Source organism: Notechis scutatus, chromosome 7, assembly GCF_049901735.1.
Source record: "Notechis scutatus isolate UNSWTSFEM ecotype Mainland chromosome 7, rNotScu1.2, whole genome shotgun sequence".
NCBI classification, from domain to species: domain Eukaryota; kingdom Metazoa; phylum Chordata; class Lepidosauria; order Squamata; family Elapidae; genus Notechis; species Notechis scutatus.
In genome coordinates this window covers 10066002-10085664 of record NC_142015.1, presented here as the reverse complement: position 1 = coordinate 10085664, position 19663 = coordinate 10066002, and the positions used below count along the sequence as shown (strand labels likewise).

The following is a 19663-nucleotide window of genomic DNA, read 5'->3' as shown; positions in this document are numbered from 1 at the left end:
AACTATATGTACCAATAACAACTCCAAAAACCAGAAAAAACAGATTACCCATAACAATAAGGAAGCTTCAATCCAAAAAGAGATCACTTTGGCGGAAAAACAAATCTGGTCACGTTGCCAACTTCAAAAGCCAATACAAAAATTTATGCCACCAGATAAAGACTGAATGCACCAAATATCACATTAAACAAGAGGAAAATCTTCTACGCACCAATTCCATCCACACTTTCTACAATTTTGTAAACAACAAACTAAAAGACTCAAGGTCCATCCCACCCCTGAAAGGACCTAATGGTAAAGACTGAAATGACAACACTATTAAAGCCAACCTCTTTAACACATTCTTTGACTCAGTATTGGTAAACAGCAATGGATCATGCCCAGTATTTCGTAGTCGAACCACAGACAACTTCAACGATCTAATACATATCGATTTTACAGTAGACAATGTTGAAAAAGCACTACGCAATCCAAAACCATCTCTATTTATTGGACCAGATGGAATATGTGCCTATTTCTTAAAAAAAGCTATCCACTGCCATAGCTGAACCTCTAAGCATAATCTTTGAAAAATCTTTCAGGACCAGCTCCTTGCCAAAACTATGGTCACAAGCCACAGTCATCCCCATCTTCAAAAAGGGAGACCCCAGCCTAGTTGAAAATTACAGACCAATCTCTTTATGCTGCATCACCTGTAAAGTCATGGAATCAATTATTAACCAATCCATTATCCTCCACTTAAGAGACAAACAACCTACTCTCTAATAAACAATTTGGCTTCAGAAAAAAAACTATCCTGTAATCTGCAACTCTTACACTGCAAAAACATGGACTACACAACTCGATCAGGACAAAGCAATAGACGCAATCTACATAGACTTCCGTAAAGCCTTTGATTCAGTGGTACACGACAAACTACTTCTAAAACTAAAATCTTATGGTATCTCTGGACACCTGCATAACTGGATAGAAGCATTCCTGTCAAACAGACAACAAATGGTCAAAATTGGGAGCGTCCTATCAAATTCTGTACCTGTCAACAGTTGTGGTGTCCCCCAAGGCAGTGTTCTAGGACCAACTCTCTTCATACTCTACATAAACGACCTCTGTGATCATATTAAGAGCAACTGCATTCCCTTCGCTGATGATGTAAAGCTATTCAACACCACAGACAATACTGCTACCCTTCAAAAAGACCTCGACTATGTATCAGAATGGTCAACAAATGGCAACTTCAAATCTCAACAAATAAATGCTCTGTTTTACATATTGGCAAAAAAAATCAGAAAATAAAATACAGGCTGAATAGTCAAGACCTTGTTGATGATCCAAACTCTGTCAAGGATCTTGGAGTACTCATCTCTAATGATCTAAGTGCTAGAGCCCACTGTAACTACACAGCCAAAAAGGCATTAAGAGTTGTTAACCTAATCTTACGTAGCTTTTTCTCTGGTAATATTACACTAATAACTAGAGCATACAAAACATTTGCTAGACCAATACTCGAGTACAGCTCATCAGTCTGGAACCCACATTACGTATCTGATATTAATACAGTGGAGAACGTCCAGAAATATTTCACAAGAAGAGTTCTCCACTCCTCTACTTGCTGCAGAATACCTTATGCCACCAGACTTGAAATTCTAGACCTAGAAAACCTAGAACTATGCTGCCTTCGGTCCAATCTAAGTATAGTATATAAAATCATACATTGCAATATCCTACCTGTCAATGAATACTTCAGCTTCAACCATAACAATACAAGAGCAAACAATAGATACAAACTCAAGGTTAAATGCACCAAACTTGATGGCAGGAAATACGACTTCAGCAACAGAGTGGTCAATGTCTGGAATACTCTACCTGACTCTGTGGTTTCTTCCCCAAATCCCAAAAACTTTGACCTTAGACTTTCTACTATTGACCTCACCCCTTTCTTAAGAGGTCTGTTGGGGGCGTGCATAAGCGCACCAACGTGCCTACTGTCCCTGTCCTATTGTTTCTTTTATTTTTATTTTTCTTATATGTATCCATGTATTCATAACTGTTTTTACTTATACCTATTATCTTGCGAGCAATTAACAAAACAAATAAATAAAATAAAATAAAATAAAAAACTATGAAACAAGTTGCAAGACAATGAGACACAGGATACTGCATACCAATCAAAACAGACAGTCAAAAAATCAAAAAGGAAACAAATTTCAAAACACCTCCTGACCAGCAATCAACATCCAGATAAGCAAAGACTGACACCAGGATTAATACTGGACTAACAATCAAGAAGTAAACTACCCTAATCTAGGAACAACCAACTCAGATAAACAACCTAATCAAAGAACTACCAAGAGCACTCCTAACAACACTGACAGAGCAAGCCAATACTACACAAAAAGAAAGCAAACCCAACTCCTTTCTAGCACTGAAGATATTGTCGATTTAGGTAATGAAACATCTGCAAGAAAACAGCCAAGGTTAGAGAGCACCAAGGATCCCATAAGACACAGTCTGTCTGTGGAACAGTGACAAAGTTATGAAAAATGAGCAATTAGTTTAAACTACCATGAGTTTAAAAGGGAAATTCACTCTCATGATGACAGAGGACAATTAATCCCATAATAAGCTTTTGGTTTGCTTTCAATAAAGGCCCTTATTTGGTGATATCTCTATTTCTTTCCCACCTGTATTATTTTTTTTACAAATAAACATATCCAACACACCTTCCTTCTTTTACTGTCTTCACAACAACTCGGAGGTGGATTGGGCTGATGTGTGAGTGACCCAAGGTCACCCCCCTGGCTAAGATGGGACTTGAACTCTTGGATTCCTGCTTTCTAGCTTGGTGCCTTAACCACTAGACCAAACTGGCTCTTTATTTTGAGCGTTTGAGAGATTTAAACCTAGTAGTCTAGCTAAGGCACCTACAGTTACAGAGCGTAAGCCAAGTCTTGATCTGGGAGCTTGATTGAAAGTAGAAGCTGAAAATTGTGAAATGCTTCCAAGTTGAGGTGTAGCACAGGTGTAATTTGGTGAAATTTCACCTAATTACAGAGAAAGCCCCTTTTCAAGTCAATCAGCGTTACTTCCTAAAATACAATGAACAGGCAAATGAATATAGCTTCAGATATTTCAACATCAGGATTCTATTTCACCAAAGTTTTATGGATGTAAAAAACAAACAAACAGAAATGCCATCTAGCAGGACTTTATCTAGATAGATTTATAGAGAAGCAAGAAATCCTTACTTTTTCCCCCCCAGCCAACTGCTTCCTCTTCCCAAAGTGCAATTACTGAAGAACAGCTGAAATCATGACAATTTCTCTGCAAGGACTATGTTCTGTTGCCTTTCTCTGTTTTAAAGCCAATGCTCCTTTAAAGGGAACAAGCACTATATACACGAAGAAGTATACTGATTTTATTGATTCCTTTGAAGGAGCCTGGATGGCGTTTGCTTGATCCTTTCATTCATATTTTATGGATAATGAAAAAGAGGTTAATCCTGTTATGTTGATCCGATGATGTTTAAAAACTCCTAGGGGCCCACAAGAAAGGTCTAAATAAATGGTGAGGCTTAACTGTACGATGGCTAAATTTGGGGAGGCTTTGTAAATCCACGCTTTTGAAAATCCCATTTTGTGCTTTACAAATGTTTCATTTAATTACATACAATATTTGACACCAGGCATTCTCCTTACACTGAAACTTAGTCAATCAAGGGAAGTGTGCCAAAAAACATTCTCACCCTTATGTTCCTAAAGACATTTATTTCAAAATCGGCCACACTTTCAAAAGAGTTGTTTTTTTTAATCCAAAGCTTTTAAATATGATCAAAATCTACAGCTTCTCTTTGGGATATGAGCTTTTAATTCTATGAAGACAGGTTTTTCAAATATATAAATGAGAATTCTGTGAAATTTAAGGTACAGTTTCACGACAGAAGATGCGTTTTTATGCAGACATACAAAAGAAAATATCATATTGAACTCAATGGGGCTCATTTCTCAGAAAGTTGTTGTAAAACTAAGTCTTGTATTGTTTGCAGTGAATGCCTCAAAAGAATTTAAACCTTCATTGGCAAATTGGGTGGCTTCTTTGTTTTGGGTGAAGCAAACCAAAGGTCCTAGCGATGAATATTTTTATCTATAATAAACATTGAATACATTTTTTATAAAAAGTATCCATGTTAATGCCATAATGTGGCAATTGTTGGACTGGTCAGCTCTCAAGATCTTTCACTGTATTACATGGTATGCAAAACTGTGTTAGTTTCCAATTTCAGGTTATAAGTTAGTCTGCTGACAAGAGAAGGTCATTCAAAGCATATTTCAGTTCTAAAATATTCCTTTTGAACCCTGTTCATTTCCTGGTTCAGTTCACAGTCCCAAACATCCATTTCTGCATACAAAGTCTTATGTCCTGCCATGATGCTATTGATCTTGAGGAAATCTTCTGCAGCAGGATTGATTAATTTCCAGATCAGCTTCTGCTCTGAAGGAAAAGGTATAAAAGAAATTCTGAAGAAATTCCCTCTAGCATTGAAAAATGATAGCATCTCATGGGTGTCATCAATATCCAACAGTAAAGACATAGAAAAGGTGGCATTTATGCATTTTCAAGGACCTGAGAAGGATGAAGGTGATAGCTGTCTGGAAAAACCCTGAACTGGACCAGGCTAAGTTAGCTCAGTGAAAGTTCTGGCATAGCTGGTGTCCCTATTTGATGTGCATTATTGGTTTTGGTTGTGAAACACGCTTCCTACTAGTGCTAATACTACTTTAATTATTCTTCACCAAGAGTTGGCTTTGAGCTGATGTGGCTGTACAAATCTGATCAAATAAACAAATAAAACTTAATTGAGTCACCTAATTGTTGTTAATACCAGTATTATGGCCACTATTTTTGAAACAATATAGAGAATCTACTCAGATAAATAGACCCTCAAGAAAATACTCCTGTACATTTCTGAATGGCATCAAAAGAAGCATTTGTGCAGCTTTTTTAAAGCCTGCAATACCATATTGAAAAAGGGCAATTTTGGCAAATGTTCCTCACTATAGTTCTTTAACTAACTAGCTAACTGCCTAGATTCTTAAAGTATTCATTTTAAGGGAGATGTTTACAGGTCATTATGGAAATGTGAGATTGTGGCAATCATCCTACCCCATGAATAATTTATTTTTATGACAACTTGAGCTGGAAGATCCAACGTTATGGAACACCACCTTGGATAGGGGAAAGAAAGTTTCAATACAGGATCGGAAATTCATTGCAAAATAAAGGGAAATTAAAACTGTGAAAAATGTAAGTAGAGTGTTCGCACTCCACAATGAGTTCACTTTAAAAGAGTTTATCAATTTTAATTTCTTTGATTTCTTAGTGTAGTTTCATGTTGGGCAGAAACAGCATCCTGCATTATTTCCTACTATTTGATCTAATAAAAGGTCATTGATTTTAATAGCTATTTTAAAGGAATAAACAAATCAGTGTGGTGTGGTTTCATTCGCTTCATTAAAAGGCCAAGGAGATCCTTGGATATTCATTTTTTTCATTGTACAATAATCTAAACCAGGACTATCAAAATCCTGGCCCACAGGCTGGATGTGTCACGTGCTGGCCATGCCCGGTTTAGCAAAGGGTGGGGGGAGCACAATACATCATATGATGCTGCCATGATGACGTGAGTTTGACACCCCTGATCTAAATCAAGTGGTCTGAAGCTTCCCTCGCTTCCTTTAAATCACAAAGAAAAACACTCTAAGAGAACGTCTCCTATGTTTTTGTCAGATTAGTAAACATGACCAATTGGGGAATCTGGACAAGTGACTGAAAATTAAATAAGTCAGGAAAATCAGCCAATGAGAGGTCCTTGGTGCTGTTGGAAGGAAAATCCACCTGGTTCAGTTCCAAGCCAGGAGAAAGGCACTGGAAACAACATAGAGGCCGATTGGAAAGATGGTTTATTGAACAGAAGCACAAAGACAGTTCTGGGTCAGCTGAACAAATGGTTGAAGGAGTGGATGGGTCTTTATAGGTTTCTGTGACTTGGAAGTTTGAACTGTTCTGGTGCAATGAAGGGGCTTGTGTTCTGAAAGGATATTGGGCAATTCCTATTGTGGCTAATGTCTTTCGTCCTGTGTTGGATCTTGGATGAGGGGCTGCTTTCTAATCCTACCATTCTGCCTTTGTTAGCTGTGCTGCAAGGAGTTTCAAAATATCCTGTCTTGAATGGATTTCTGCCTGCAGTATTTGCTTCACTTATGAACAGAGCTATCTTGATACTTGTCTTCCTCTTTCAATAAGCTCATTATCTCTTAAGTGCTGGCATCTGCTGTGGGCTATTAAGAAAGACTTGGGGGCTGTTTTCTGTCTTTAAGAACATGTTTTTCCATTTCTCCTTTAGGGAAATACAATATTTTCTGCCTTTTTAATATTCCTCAAAATATTACATTCGTCTGCCTTCCCACAGTGCTGTCTGAATTTGGCTGTTTTCTTGCAGATGTTTCACCCAGTGACTAACATTGATACAGTTTGGGTAATGAAACATCTGCAAGAAAACAACCAAGCTCAGAGAGCACCAAGAACCCCTCATTTCTATTGAGCTACAAATATTCTCCTTTATTGAAACCATCCAATGGCAGCATTTCTCAGCCTGTGGACTTTAAGACAGGCTTCAAGAAGGCTGGCTAAGGAATTTTGGGAGTTGAAGTCCACAGGTCTTAAAGTGACCAAAGTTGAGAAACTCTGATCTATGGCAATAAATGTTTCTTAGTTCCAAAACACACTCAAAATATTTATATGACACACTTGACATGAATGGCTATTGAATTCATAGGTTCATTCTTGGTGTGTATATGTGTTTGTAAATCCTGCATGAAGGATTTCTATCAAAAACAGAGGTGGTATTCAGCAGGTTCTGACCAGTTCTGGAGAACCAGTAGCGGAAATTTTGAGTATTTCGGAGAACCAGCAAATACCACTTCTGACTGGCCCCACCCCCATCTATTCTCTGCCTCCCGAGTCCCAGCTGATCAGCTGGGTCTTCTTTAGTTGCCCTGCATAGGAGAACGGAGCTGGAAAGCAGGTTAATGGGGTGGGGAGGAAATGGGGAGTTTGCATTTCCCCTGCCATACCCACCAAGCCACACCACAATCACCAAACCATGTCCACAACTGGTAGTAAAAAAAAAAAAATGAATCACACCACTGACCAAAAACCAAATGTTCTTTGGCTGGTCCTCTGAAGCCCAAACTTTTGGAGCCAAAGTTGAAAGAATGAAAGAGCGTGTATGTGTGTCTGAGAGTGGATATGTTTGTTGAATCATACATATATATTTCCTAAACATGATGGTAATAGTGGAAAAAGAATAATGGTCATCATAAGGTTTGTGAAAACATTAAACTGAAACCCACTTGGGTGATTTGATTTAAGGAAAAGGTGTTTTTTTAAGAAGTTGATGTATTTCAAAGATGACATTTCTGTTCAGGAAATCTCCCTTTTAAAACACCTTCATAAATCATTCTTGTTTTAGAGGCTGTTTAATTTATTTGGAAGACATTAGCATAAAATTAATCCAAATAACTTTAAAAGGGGGACACACTCTTACAGATGTAGACTAATGCTTAATGCTCATCTCGGGTACTTATGTTAAGCTCACAAAGGCTAAATATCTTGGAATCTAGTCATAAAATCTAACAGGAAGGGAATTGCCATCCCTCTCTGCATATAGTAGGGATGTCCAACCTTGGCAACTTTTAAGGCATGTGGACTTCAACTCCTTGAATTTCTCAACCAGACATGCTGCCTGGGGAATTCTGGAAGTTGAAGTCCACACGTCTTAAAGTTGCCAAGTTTGGACACCTCTGCTATATAGGACCATCCTCTTAGGGTCCAAAGCCAGTGATGATTCCTCCACATCATAATAAATGCTGTGTTTCTATCCAATACTTGCATCTGAAATTTCAGGCAAAGTTTATCTTCATAATATCAATGTTCTTCCAGCTAGTAGTACTATGTACGCAGCATAACATTTGTGCAAAATGAAACTCTATAAAACAGTTCCTTTGTACACTCCAGCATTATGTCATCTGGGAGGTACAGCTGATAGTATCCATTCTCACCTTTTAGTCATAAGTATTTTTGAGATGGCTAATAATAGTGTTAAAGAACTCCATCATATGGTGTTATTTTAACAGCTAAAAGCAGTGAGAGTATCCACTTTGGCAGCACACCTGAAACTCAATTCACAGAGAAAATTGGGTTTTTAAAGTGCTTCTTAAAAGGTCTTCAAAAAAGAGGCTGTATGGATGGAATAAATAAATTAAAAAATAAATAAAAAGGAGTCTACACAAATCCTTTTGCATGTCAATTAAGTGTCAACATGTGCAAAGTAGTACAGATCGATGCCTAAAGAGCATCTAACAAACATCAATGGGGTGGTTGAATGTTCATTCAGTGCAACAACCATTTGATTATAGCATTCTTCCTGCTCTTCTGCAGGAAAAAAAAAATCTTGGACAACCTATTAACATGAAAGGAAAAGAGAAAAAAAAAAGATAATGAGAGGAAAGGAGATATTGCTCTGGAGAATGCTTGCACATTCACAAAATGGCCACTTCCATCATAAAACACTCAATTACCAGAACACAAATCCATGTGATTGCTTTCTTCATGAACAACCTCTTAGTATTAACTATTGGGCTCCAGTCACTTACCATTTTTATTTCCTGAGATTGCATCTGGAATAGAGGTAGTGCTGGAAATTAGCTCTCCCTCCTTTTTTTTGCATTGCATTGCAGCATGCTAACTTGCCATTCAATGATTTAAGTTTTAATAACAAGAATCTTAGACACCCCCTCAGAAAAGTCTAATGGGCAAGAAGGAACCTGTGAACACATTGTTGTCTATAGGAATCCTGGTATTTTATTTCTGGTTCATTGCCTTCACTTTTTCTTCCCTAAGCAACACACACACACACACACACACACACACACACAGAGAGAGAGAGAATGAGAGAGAGAGAGAGAGAGAGAGAGAGCGAGCTGTATTTATTCTCAGGCCCCTTTTTTGCCTATTTTGTTTGGAGAGACACAAATCCTGTCTCCCCAATCTCATAATTCTTCCTGATGCCTCATTCCATATGGCCTCCCTCTAGAGTCGCAACTAATTGAAATAATATGTACCACCTGTAGATGCTGCTTTATATCTCTGAGTTTCTCTGCTCTGATTTAAGTGATTCAGGCAGAGAGAGGAGAATGGGTATTGCAAGCATTTTTCTAAAGAGGCACAGTTGGTTTTGTTCTGTGTATGTAGGTGTGTATCAGTTATACAGATAGCCCTCTACTTACAACCTCAACTGAGCCCAAAATTTCTTGCCACAGTCGTTAAGTGAATCACTGAAGCTCAATGGTGGTCTGTAAAATAAATAAGATGGAAAATTCATACACCTGCCTTGGCCACCTTTTGAGTAAAGACTGCAAAATTCCTCCCGGTTCATCCATAAGAAAATATCTTCTTTGGAAGAAAACTCAAAAGCAAATTCTGTCATCAAATCGAATGCAAAAAAATAAATAAATTGGGGGGGGACACTTTTTCTTCATCGCGTTTCTTCAAATCTTAAGCTTTCAAAGTATTAGAGATGATTTTCAGTCTTTGACAATTCTAACCTTTTATCAATGATTCGCATTACATTTGAAGGGGAAATGGGATGTTCTCTGTTTCCTTTAAAAAGAGAGAGGAAGAGATGTCAAATGTTCGTTTGTGGTGGCTTTTATATTAGTTATGAAGGAGTTGAAAGATGTATAAAAGAGTCCAATCTTTCACTGATCATTTGTGACTCTAGGTCTGGACAGCCTATCTGACTATTCATATTTCTTATTTCAGATTCAATTTCCAAGAAAGACATATTAAAATATATTTTTTCCAGTAGGACAATTTAGGTCAATAAAAGTTCATATGAAGGCATATGAAAAAAGAAAGTGACAAACACCTCGCATAATACAATAAGGTCCAAGATACCACTTAATAAATATTTAAAGACATTCTAAAACACTTTGACAATGAGATAAAAAGGGCAAAACTTTCATGGGTTTAAGAGACAGGTTTTCGCACATAAGCACCTCTTATATTTTGAGCACCCTGTCTTTCGTCTGCTGGTAAACCAGTCTCTTTTTAAAGTGGTGAGTAGCTCAGGTCTGAAACCCAACCATAGGATGATGGAGTGAGCTCCCATTCTTGCCCAGCTCCTTATCCTAGCAGTTCAAAAGCAGGCTAATGCAAGTAGATAAATAGGAACCACCAGTGGGAAGATAACAGCATCCCATGCACATTTGGCATATAGCCATGCTGGCACATGACCAGTCTTTGGACAATGCTGAGTCCCCAGGCCGAGAAGTGGAAATGAGCACTGCCCCCTAGAGCCATACACAACTGACAGGGGAAACTTTTACTTTTACTTTCATCCATTCAAGAAATACCATTCTATTATGTTAATGATCTGCCTCTTTGTAATCAGAATTTTCATGAACTTTTGATTGCTCAGCTGCAGAAACACTTTTGACATTTTATCCTTTGAAATATCCAGTGCCATTACCCAATCTCAGGTTATGTGGGACAAACTAACAAATTGATTTCAATATTTCAATATTATTGAAATAAAGGTATTTTTAAAGTTCCAGAAATAGAAGAAGTAAGGTCATACAAAGTGTATTTAAACATACAGACAAATGGCTTGGATGACTATGAATCTGGAAATAAATAAATCCACTGATTGTTTGAATAATGGGAACACTGAACTAGATTTACTTGGGTGGGTTCCTGATACTTTCACTTCAATCTAAAAGAGTTACACATAATGCAATTATCATTCCTAGTTTTGGTTTCTTTGTTTATCATTGCACCAATTAAAGAAATATAGGAAGGAAGGAAGGAAGGAAGGAAGGAAGGAAGGAAGGAAGGAAGGAAGGGAAGGAGGGAAGGGAGGAAGGGAGGGAGGGAGGGAGGGGGAAGGGAAGGAAGGAAAGAAAGAAAAGAAGGAAGGAAGGAAGGAAGGAAGGAAGGAAGGAAGGAAGGAAGGAAGGAAGGAAGGAAGGAAGGAAGGAAGGAAGGAAGGAAGGAAAACACATACAGATTTATAACAATATGTAATGTTACCAACACAGTTTGTATACATTTCTTTTCACATTTGTATGCAACTTTGCCAAATATATTCAGTTCTGAAGTTCTTTTTTTACCTCAAGTTGGGATCTAGAGGGGTCCATGAATTATGTGCCCATCCACACTATTGATGGATTTTATTTTGATAAATTGTGCCACTTTGCTTGAAGAAAAAAATACCAATGATGGATTTCTTTTATGCTCCTTCTCTAGCTACTTCATATTCATTTACTGGGCCCATTTAATCTCTTATCAGGCTTCATGACTGGATGTCCAGGTTAAACAGATTATATAGTGCAGTAAGATTAGGCTATGAAGGTTAGAAATATTTCTGTCACTTAATTTATCAGTGGTTTCACATCCCATAAAAATTGATTGATTGGTTTTCATTTTATTTACTCTGTTGATATATCCTGCACATTACCTATGACACTTTTTCTGATTTGTGCTGATCTGACTTGTTCTGTCCTATATTTAGGCCAAGTGCTAACATCTGAAACCCTGGAATAGCTGCCAGAGGTTCAGTACTACCTGGTAATACTATCAGCTCTCGGTGTCTCTCAATCTCTATCTTAACTTTCTTGACTGCTCTTGGAATGACATTAGCTTGAATAGAGGAATGCACTATGTACAATCATGACCAAGAAGACTAATGCAAGCTCTAGCCATGCTTGGATTTCTGCTAATGGCACCATTCAGCAAGCTTCCGAGGGGACACCTGGATAAAAAGAGGAACCACTCTAAGACACTTTCGTTGTTTCAGACCCAGAATTACAGCATCTTTTCCTACCTGAACAGGAGAAAAACCTGAATATAAGAATCCAAACGTATTTGACATGCAAATCCATGGAACCAAAAGACTTTGGGCTCTTTACAATACTGTACCATGTGCTTGCTTTTCATTTCTGGCACTCTCATTGTTTTACCAATGAAGTTGCAAATGGGTCTTAGCAGGTATAGGGCAATAACTAGCAATCCTATTAAACTACTTCACGTGGAATAAATCATAGAGGGTAGGAGATGTACGACAAACAAAAACTAGCAATCATGGAGAAAAGCCCAATTGGCATATAAGAAGCCATTCTTTGATGTTGGCACCACAAGGTCATGTAATATTCATTTTCCCTGATCCTTCTTGGCTCCTGCCCTTCCTTCCACCAACTGGGCAGGGGCAGACCTGATTTTAGCAAATGCTTTTGATGACAGCTGCTATTGTTTGAGAACACAAGCATATGTTGCTACATTATGCCAAATCTCAGCATCCATCCACAGAATTCTGACATTTCTCCAAGGTCTCAGGCTGAATACAAGAGTAGCTTTTTAGTCTTGCATACTTTCAGCCACGTAGTCTAGGAAATGAGCCCGAGGCTGCATGCAAAGCATGTGCTATACTAGAAATGGCCATATAAAATTGTGATGAGGAACAGACTCTTCAAGCAAATTAGATTGTTTAACCAAAAGGTTAATGTAGTTTCACTGTAACTCATCTCATCCAACTAAACATTACTGATTTCTAACACTGCTTTAAAAAACAAATACTTATCATTCCATCAAGAGATTTGAAGTTGGGGACAAGACACAATCCATGTCTCAATGATGAATTGTCACCTACCAATTGGATGAACAATCCCATGCTGCTTAACAAGCAGACATGAAGTAAGCAAATCACACAATCAATACAAGTCTCCATAAATTATGCTTGGGGAAATACATAATCAAAATGCAAGTAAGAAAGAAAAGGAATTTTAAAAAGGAATAAGGACCATACAGTTCCCCCCCCCCCCCAAATCTCTAGGGGACATATATATACATATCCTTTACTTCACTCAATGACAGTCTAGTCTAGTGTTACTAATCATTAACTTTTTCACCTATGTGTCAAATTGAATGATTACTAATAGAATTGGTGGGGATCCAAATACACGAGTTGATTTTCATTCATTTCCAATAATTGCACAAGGATAAAAACAAATGAGACCCTAAACTGCATAGATGAAGCTATCAGAAAACAAAGACCACATTTATAACACAGTAGGGTAAAACTCCATACAAAATTCTCAGCAAGCTTAAATTTAAAAATGTATTTAAAAAGAAACACCCATAGTAACCTTTACCAGATTTTTTTGATTTCTTAGGTGACTTATCCATATCCTATCTTGATGAAGGATGAAACATTCTTCTTGCATGAAGCATGAAGATGGTTCTTTGGAAACCATCATTCTTCTTGCATGAAGCATGAAGATGGTTCTTTGGAAACTATCTGTCCTTCAGAATATCACACTAATGCATGAGTTAATTGCACAAAATACCATGGACTAGTTCAAAGTGTCTACTAATGGATTTGTAGACAGAAGCTCTAATCTGTAGCAAATCTTTGCTGAAAGTTGCATTAGAAGGGGAAAAAGGAACAAAAAATTCAGTCCCAACTAGGAGAAAATCATATAATCCTTATGACCCAATATGATTATAGTTTGTGCACTTGGACTTTTGTGTGTTATCACAAATATGTAAACTGGAATTAAACTGGAATACTTTAAAACCTTGCTGAGCCAAAATGGCACCTTCTTTGTTTTGGCACTAAGAAGGAGCATTCTTAGGAAGTTAAGAAGGTCATTCTGATGAAGAGTGACTTTCCAATCTCCCTTGATATCAGTCACAGGATAAAACATAAAATTTCCTGGTACTGGGTTAATTGCATTCCAAACTGCTGATTGGAACTATTTTTTAATTTATTTCATGTTTCCAAAGATTCCAGAATGAAGTCAGGACACATTGTCCTATTTTGGCCTGTATAGCTTAGCAGCATCTTCATGAAGACACAACAGAGTAAAGGCAGTGTTTATGTTCTTTTGGGGGGGATGGTGGAGGTACTTTTTCAGGAAAACACGAAGGACACTAAGTTCCTCAGATCTTGATCTATTTTTTTAAAAAGGGATTAGATGATAGGGGCAAGGAACCAGAACAACACTTAGAGTTGATCGGAGAAGTATGTTTATTACTACTCGCCTATTTACAAGAATTTACTGAACTACAGAACAAACAGAAAAGCTGTTCAGGATCTGCTCTCCATCAATTCCTCCCCTTCAAAGATTCCAGGCTAGCCAGCTCTGGACTCCTCCTCCCACTTCAACTGCAGATTCCACCACAATGGGTGGGGGAGAGTTCCATAAAATCTCCCCTCCCATCTCGCACATTCACCTTACTTTTCAATAAAGAAAGGAAGAACAACAAAAAATAATGTTATGAATTGATTAAATGTGTATAAAGGCTGATGACAGGATTCATCAAAAACAAGAGCCAAGTTGATCTAATTTTTTGTCATGTAATACACATGCCTTCTTAAAGTTGGAACATTTATTATTATGCTTTACAAAACAAATGGGTGAATTCTAATGAAAATTAATAAGGCACATTTAAATTATTTTTCAAACACACAAGAATCTAAATATTTTCCAAATGTCTCTCAGGATTCCATCTAACAGCCGTAGATTTGTTATGAAATGGCCTGATTCAGAAGTTAAAGAGTGAAGTGACTTGCCTTTAGAATTTAATGTATTATATCAACAGAGATATTATTTCTAAATAGCCATCTACTGAAAAGCCTTCCCACCCCCCACCCCCCAAAAAAGATGAAATGAGAATAAAAATGCTCATTCCCAGGACTGCTATTATCAGCATGAAATGCTATGAATCACCTGGCAGAAGTAATTAAAACCAAAAAGCAGTTTCATATTGCAAATAAATCTAAAATAAGAGTGTACCTTTCTCCTTCTTTCAAACAAAAATGATAAATCTGAAATGGACACTATTTTCCTTTCAACAGTGCAGTGTACTTTAAGAGCTATCAAGTGTTGGACAGCTGCCAGGGAAGAATGAAAACACAGAAATGAATGGTGCGCGTGTGTGAATATTGGGCGATCCCTCTCCAACACTTTCAATTAATTAGGATTGCATTGTGGCAAATAGGGAAATCACAGTATCCCTAGAGAAGGAATGGTACAATTGCCAAGCAAACATATTTCTGGTTGTGCTGATACAGGTTTGCTAGCAAAGAAATGTTTGTGTTTTGGAAACACACAAAAAAGGGAGAAGTACAAGTGATTAGTTGACTGCAGATTTAGATCCAAACATATGGAGTTATATGGCTTTGTCCCCCACAAAGCCCCCTTATCATATACAGGTGAAACTCAAAAAATTAGAATATCATGTAAAAGTTCATTTATTTCAGTAATGCAACATAAAAGGTGAACCTAATATATGAGATAGACTCATTACATGTAAAGCAAGATAGTTCAAGCCATGATGTGTCATAATTGAGATGATTATGGCTTTACAGATCATGAAAACCCCAAATCCACAATCTCAGAAAATTAGAATATTGTGAAACGGTTCAATATTCTAGGTTCAAAGTGTCCCACTCTAATCAGCTAATTAAGCCATAACACCTGCACAGGGTTTCTGACCCTTTAAATGGGCTCTCAGTCTGGTTCAGTAGGAATCACAATCATGGGAAAGACTGCTGACCTGACAGTTGTGCAGAAAACCATTGTTGACACCCTCCATAAGGAGGGAAAGCCTCAAAAGGTAATTGTAAAAGAAGTTGGATGTTCCCAAAGTGCTGTATCAAAGCACATTAATAGAAAGTTATGTGGAAGGGGAAACTGTGGAAGAAAAAGGTGCACAAACAGCAGGGATGACCGCAGCCTGGAGAGGATTGTCAGGAAAAGGCCATTCAAAAGTGTTGGGGACTTTCACAAGGAGTGGACTAAGGCTGGAGTCAGTGCATCAAGAGCCACCACACACAGACGGATCCTGGACATGGGCTTCAAATGTCATATTCCCCTTGTCAAGCCGCTCCTGAACAACAAACAATGTCAGAAGCGTCTTACCTGGGCTAAAGAAAAACACAAGTGGTCTGTTGCTCAGTAGTCCAAAGTCCTCTTTTCTGATGAGAGCAACTTTTGCATCTCATTTGGAAACCAAGGACCCAGAGTCTGGAGGAAGAATGGAGAGACACATACTGCAAGAGGCTTGAAGTCCAGTGTGAAGTTTCCACAGTCTGTTTTGATTTGGGGAGCCATGTCATCTGCTGGTGTTGGTCCACTGTGCTTCATTAAGTTCAGGGTCAATGAAGCCAAAACCAGGAGATTTTGGAGCACTTCATGCTTCCTTCCACAGATGAGCTTTATGGGGATGCTGACTTCATTTTCCAGCAGGCCTTGGCACCTGCCCACACTGCCAAAAGCACCAAAACCTGGTTCAATGACCGTAGGATTACTGTGCGTGATTGGCCAGCAAACTCACCTGACCTGAACCCCATAGAGAATCTATGGGGCATTGCCAAGAGAAAGATGAGAGACATGAGACCGAACAATGCAGAAGAGCTGAAGGCCGCTATTGAAGCATCCTGGTCTTTCATAAAACCTCAGCAGTGCCACAGGCTGATAGCTTCCATGCCACACCGCATTGAGGCAGTAATTGCTGCAAAAGGGGACCAAACCAAGTACTGAGTACATATGCATGCGTATACTTTTCAGAGGTCTGATATTATTCTATGTACAATCCTTGTTTTATTGATTGCATGTAATATTCTAATTTTCTGTGATTGTGGATTTGGGATTTTCATGAGCTGTAACCCATAATCATCTCAATTATGACAAATCATGGCTTGAACTATCTTGCTTTGCATGTAATGAGTCTATCTCATATATTAGTTTCACCTTTTAAGTGCATTACTGAAATAAATGAACTTTTGCATGATATTCTAATTTTTCAAGTTTCACCTGTAGTGTTCAGATTGATATACTTAGAAAGAAGATGAATGTTTATGATTATGATGTATTATGCTGCAAAATTTCATTGTTATAGTCCAAAGGTAACAGTTAACAGATAATCAGAGTTGGAAGGGATCTTGTAGGTCATCTAGTCCAACCCCCTGGTCAAGCAGAAGACCCTACACCATTTCTGACAGATGGGAGTCCAATCTCTTCTTGAAAGTCTCAAGTGATGATGCTCCCATATCTTCCTAGAGCTGTTCTGTCAGAAAGTTTCTCCTTATTTCCAGGTTAAATATCTCCTTGTTCAGTTTCCATCTATTATTCCTTGTGTGGCCTTCAGGTGCTTTAGAAAAGAGCTTGAGCCCTTCATCTCTGTGGTATCCCCTCAAATATTGGAAGACTGCTATCATGTCTTCCCTGGTCCTTCTCTTCACTAGACTAGCCATGCCCAGTTCCTATAACCGTTCTTCATATGTTTTAGTCTCCAGTCCCCTAACCATCCTGGTTGCTCTTCTCTGTACTTTTTCTAGAGTTTCAACATCTTTTTTATAATGTGGTGACTAAAACTGGATGCAGTACTCTAGGTGTGGTCTTACTAAGGCTTTACAGAGTGGTATTGGTACTTCACTTGATCTCGATTGTATCCCTCTGTTAATGCAAGATAGGATTGCATTCACTTTTGTTCACTAAGACTCCAAGATTCCTCTCACAGTCACTGTTATTGAGCCTGGTTTCACCCAGTCTATATGTGTACTTTTGGTTTTTCTTGTCTAAGTGTAGGACTTTACTTTTCTCTACATTGAATTTCATTTTGTTAGATACAGCCCAGTGTTCTGGTCTGTCAAGATCCATCTGGATCTTGTGCCTATCTTTCTTTTTCCCTTCTTTCATGGGAAGGTGATGCCAGGATACTTAAAAACTCACATACCCCTCTTTTCCCTTTGAGAGAAAATCTTTGCTTGTGTTTAAAGATGACCTGTCATAGAAGTAGTGCAAGATCGGAAGATGTGGAGAGAGCTGGCCCATAGAATCTCCAAGAGTCATCTCCATAAAGACAAGGCATTCCAAATCCCAGAAACATCAGATGAACTTCCTTCTTATTGCCTCCATGAAAGCTAAATGGATTGGTAGTTGAAATGTCCTTCAACACTGCTGGGTTTCCACCATCTCTGAATGAAGATTGCTCACAGAGATAGGTAGTCCAGGAAGTCTACCTGCAGGTGGTCTGATCTTCAGCTTCCAGCAGCTCCCAGCAGCATGGATAACATCAAGTAAGTGTAGGCATAGTAATATGCTGCAGGAGCAGAGATGGTAAACCATATGGCACAAGTTTTCTCTGTACATTATTTCATCTAATGGTAAGGCTAACTCTAAATGCACACATGGAGATTTTCTTATAAACATCTGCTTGCACCAGCAAGGAGGAACATCTTGCCAGGCTACAAGTGCCTTCCTGTTAGTTCTTTCAGTGACTACTTTATATTTCCCCCTGTAATTCTCCCCTGCAAAAGGTGAATGGCCTGCAGAGCTATGAAACATAGTTCTCCTATTTCTGAGCAGGAAAAAAAAACTTTTCCTAGATTTTTTGAATAAATATATTTTTCAATGGCCTCCTGGGGGACTTTATGCAATGTGCGTCAGTTGGATCCTCTTTCTAAAAGGCATATTGTGCTGGTAATGACCACTGCTTTGCATTCTCAAGAATGTCCTAGATGTGACATCATTCTGAATCACTTTAGGTTGAGAGCAATATCACCACAAAAAATTTGTGAATTAGGATGAAATGAATCTCCATAGGAGATCTCCACAAACCACTGGAACTGACTCAGACGTCCACCCATTTTTCTTTTTCTTCTCTTGCTTCTCTGTTTAAAAAGAACAGCAGAAAATCATATTTTAGCATACTTGTATCTTCTGCAATTCATGTTCTCCACAGAAGGATCACTCCAGTTATGTGTGAGTCTACCTGAGCTTGATCATTTATGGGAACATTCCACTCATTGTAAACTAATGTATGTCAAAAGAAAGATGTCCCTATCAATAGATCAGTTCCCTCCAAAACCTTCACAGATGTATGAGCCAGATAGAACCCATTTATCCAGGAGCAGGTTTTTTACAGATGTTTGTCATTTGGATTTTATCCCCATCTCTCATGCATTCGCATTTTCAAAGCAAGGATTTTTTTATCACCATGAGAAGAAGGAACATCTAGCTGATTATGTTTGTTAATGCAACGATAAACACTGCCAGAATAAGTTAGAAATAAATTGTTATGAAAATATAAGTCCTACTGGATCTGATCAAAGGGCCATCTAATCTAGACACCTTCTTCTAGGCCATTCAAATAGATGTCCACAAGTAGGATATGACACAACTACTTTCAGCACAAGATCTTCATGTACTGCACCTGATGTGGCATTTTTGTCATTAGGAGAAAAGCCATTGATAGTTCTGCCTCTGTCTTGTGTGCACCATTCTCTTAGCATAAGATGGTAGAATTTCAGAGAACTTCCTCTTAAAATGTCAGTTCATTTTGAATAATGTGTCTTTTGTTAAAACACCTGAAATGAACCCCATTTGTCTTGGATTTCTATAACATTTTTAGTCTGTTTAATCATGAAAATCTTCTTCCCATTCGTCTTCCGGTTTGTCGGCTTCGCTAGCGGCAGGGATTCGCAATACTGCGCAATCCCTGCAGCGCTAGCCGTTTTGGTGCCTCCGATCCGGACGGGTTT

The 19663-nt window shown here is 38.2% G+C and overlaps 1 long non-coding RNA gene across 1 annotated transcript in view; it reads right to left on the bottom strand.

The window, feature by feature from the left end:
• LOC148130025 (uncharacterized) overlaps window positions 1-19663 on the bottom strand; it is a 146799-nt gene that overhangs the window by 113343 nt on the left and 13793 nt on the right. Inside the window, exon 2 of the long non-coding RNA XR_015750351.1 lies at window positions 16328-18793. This is a non-coding gene — a long non-coding RNA (uncharacterized LOC148130025). The remainder of the gene's footprint in view (window positions 1-16327; window positions 18794-19663) is intronic.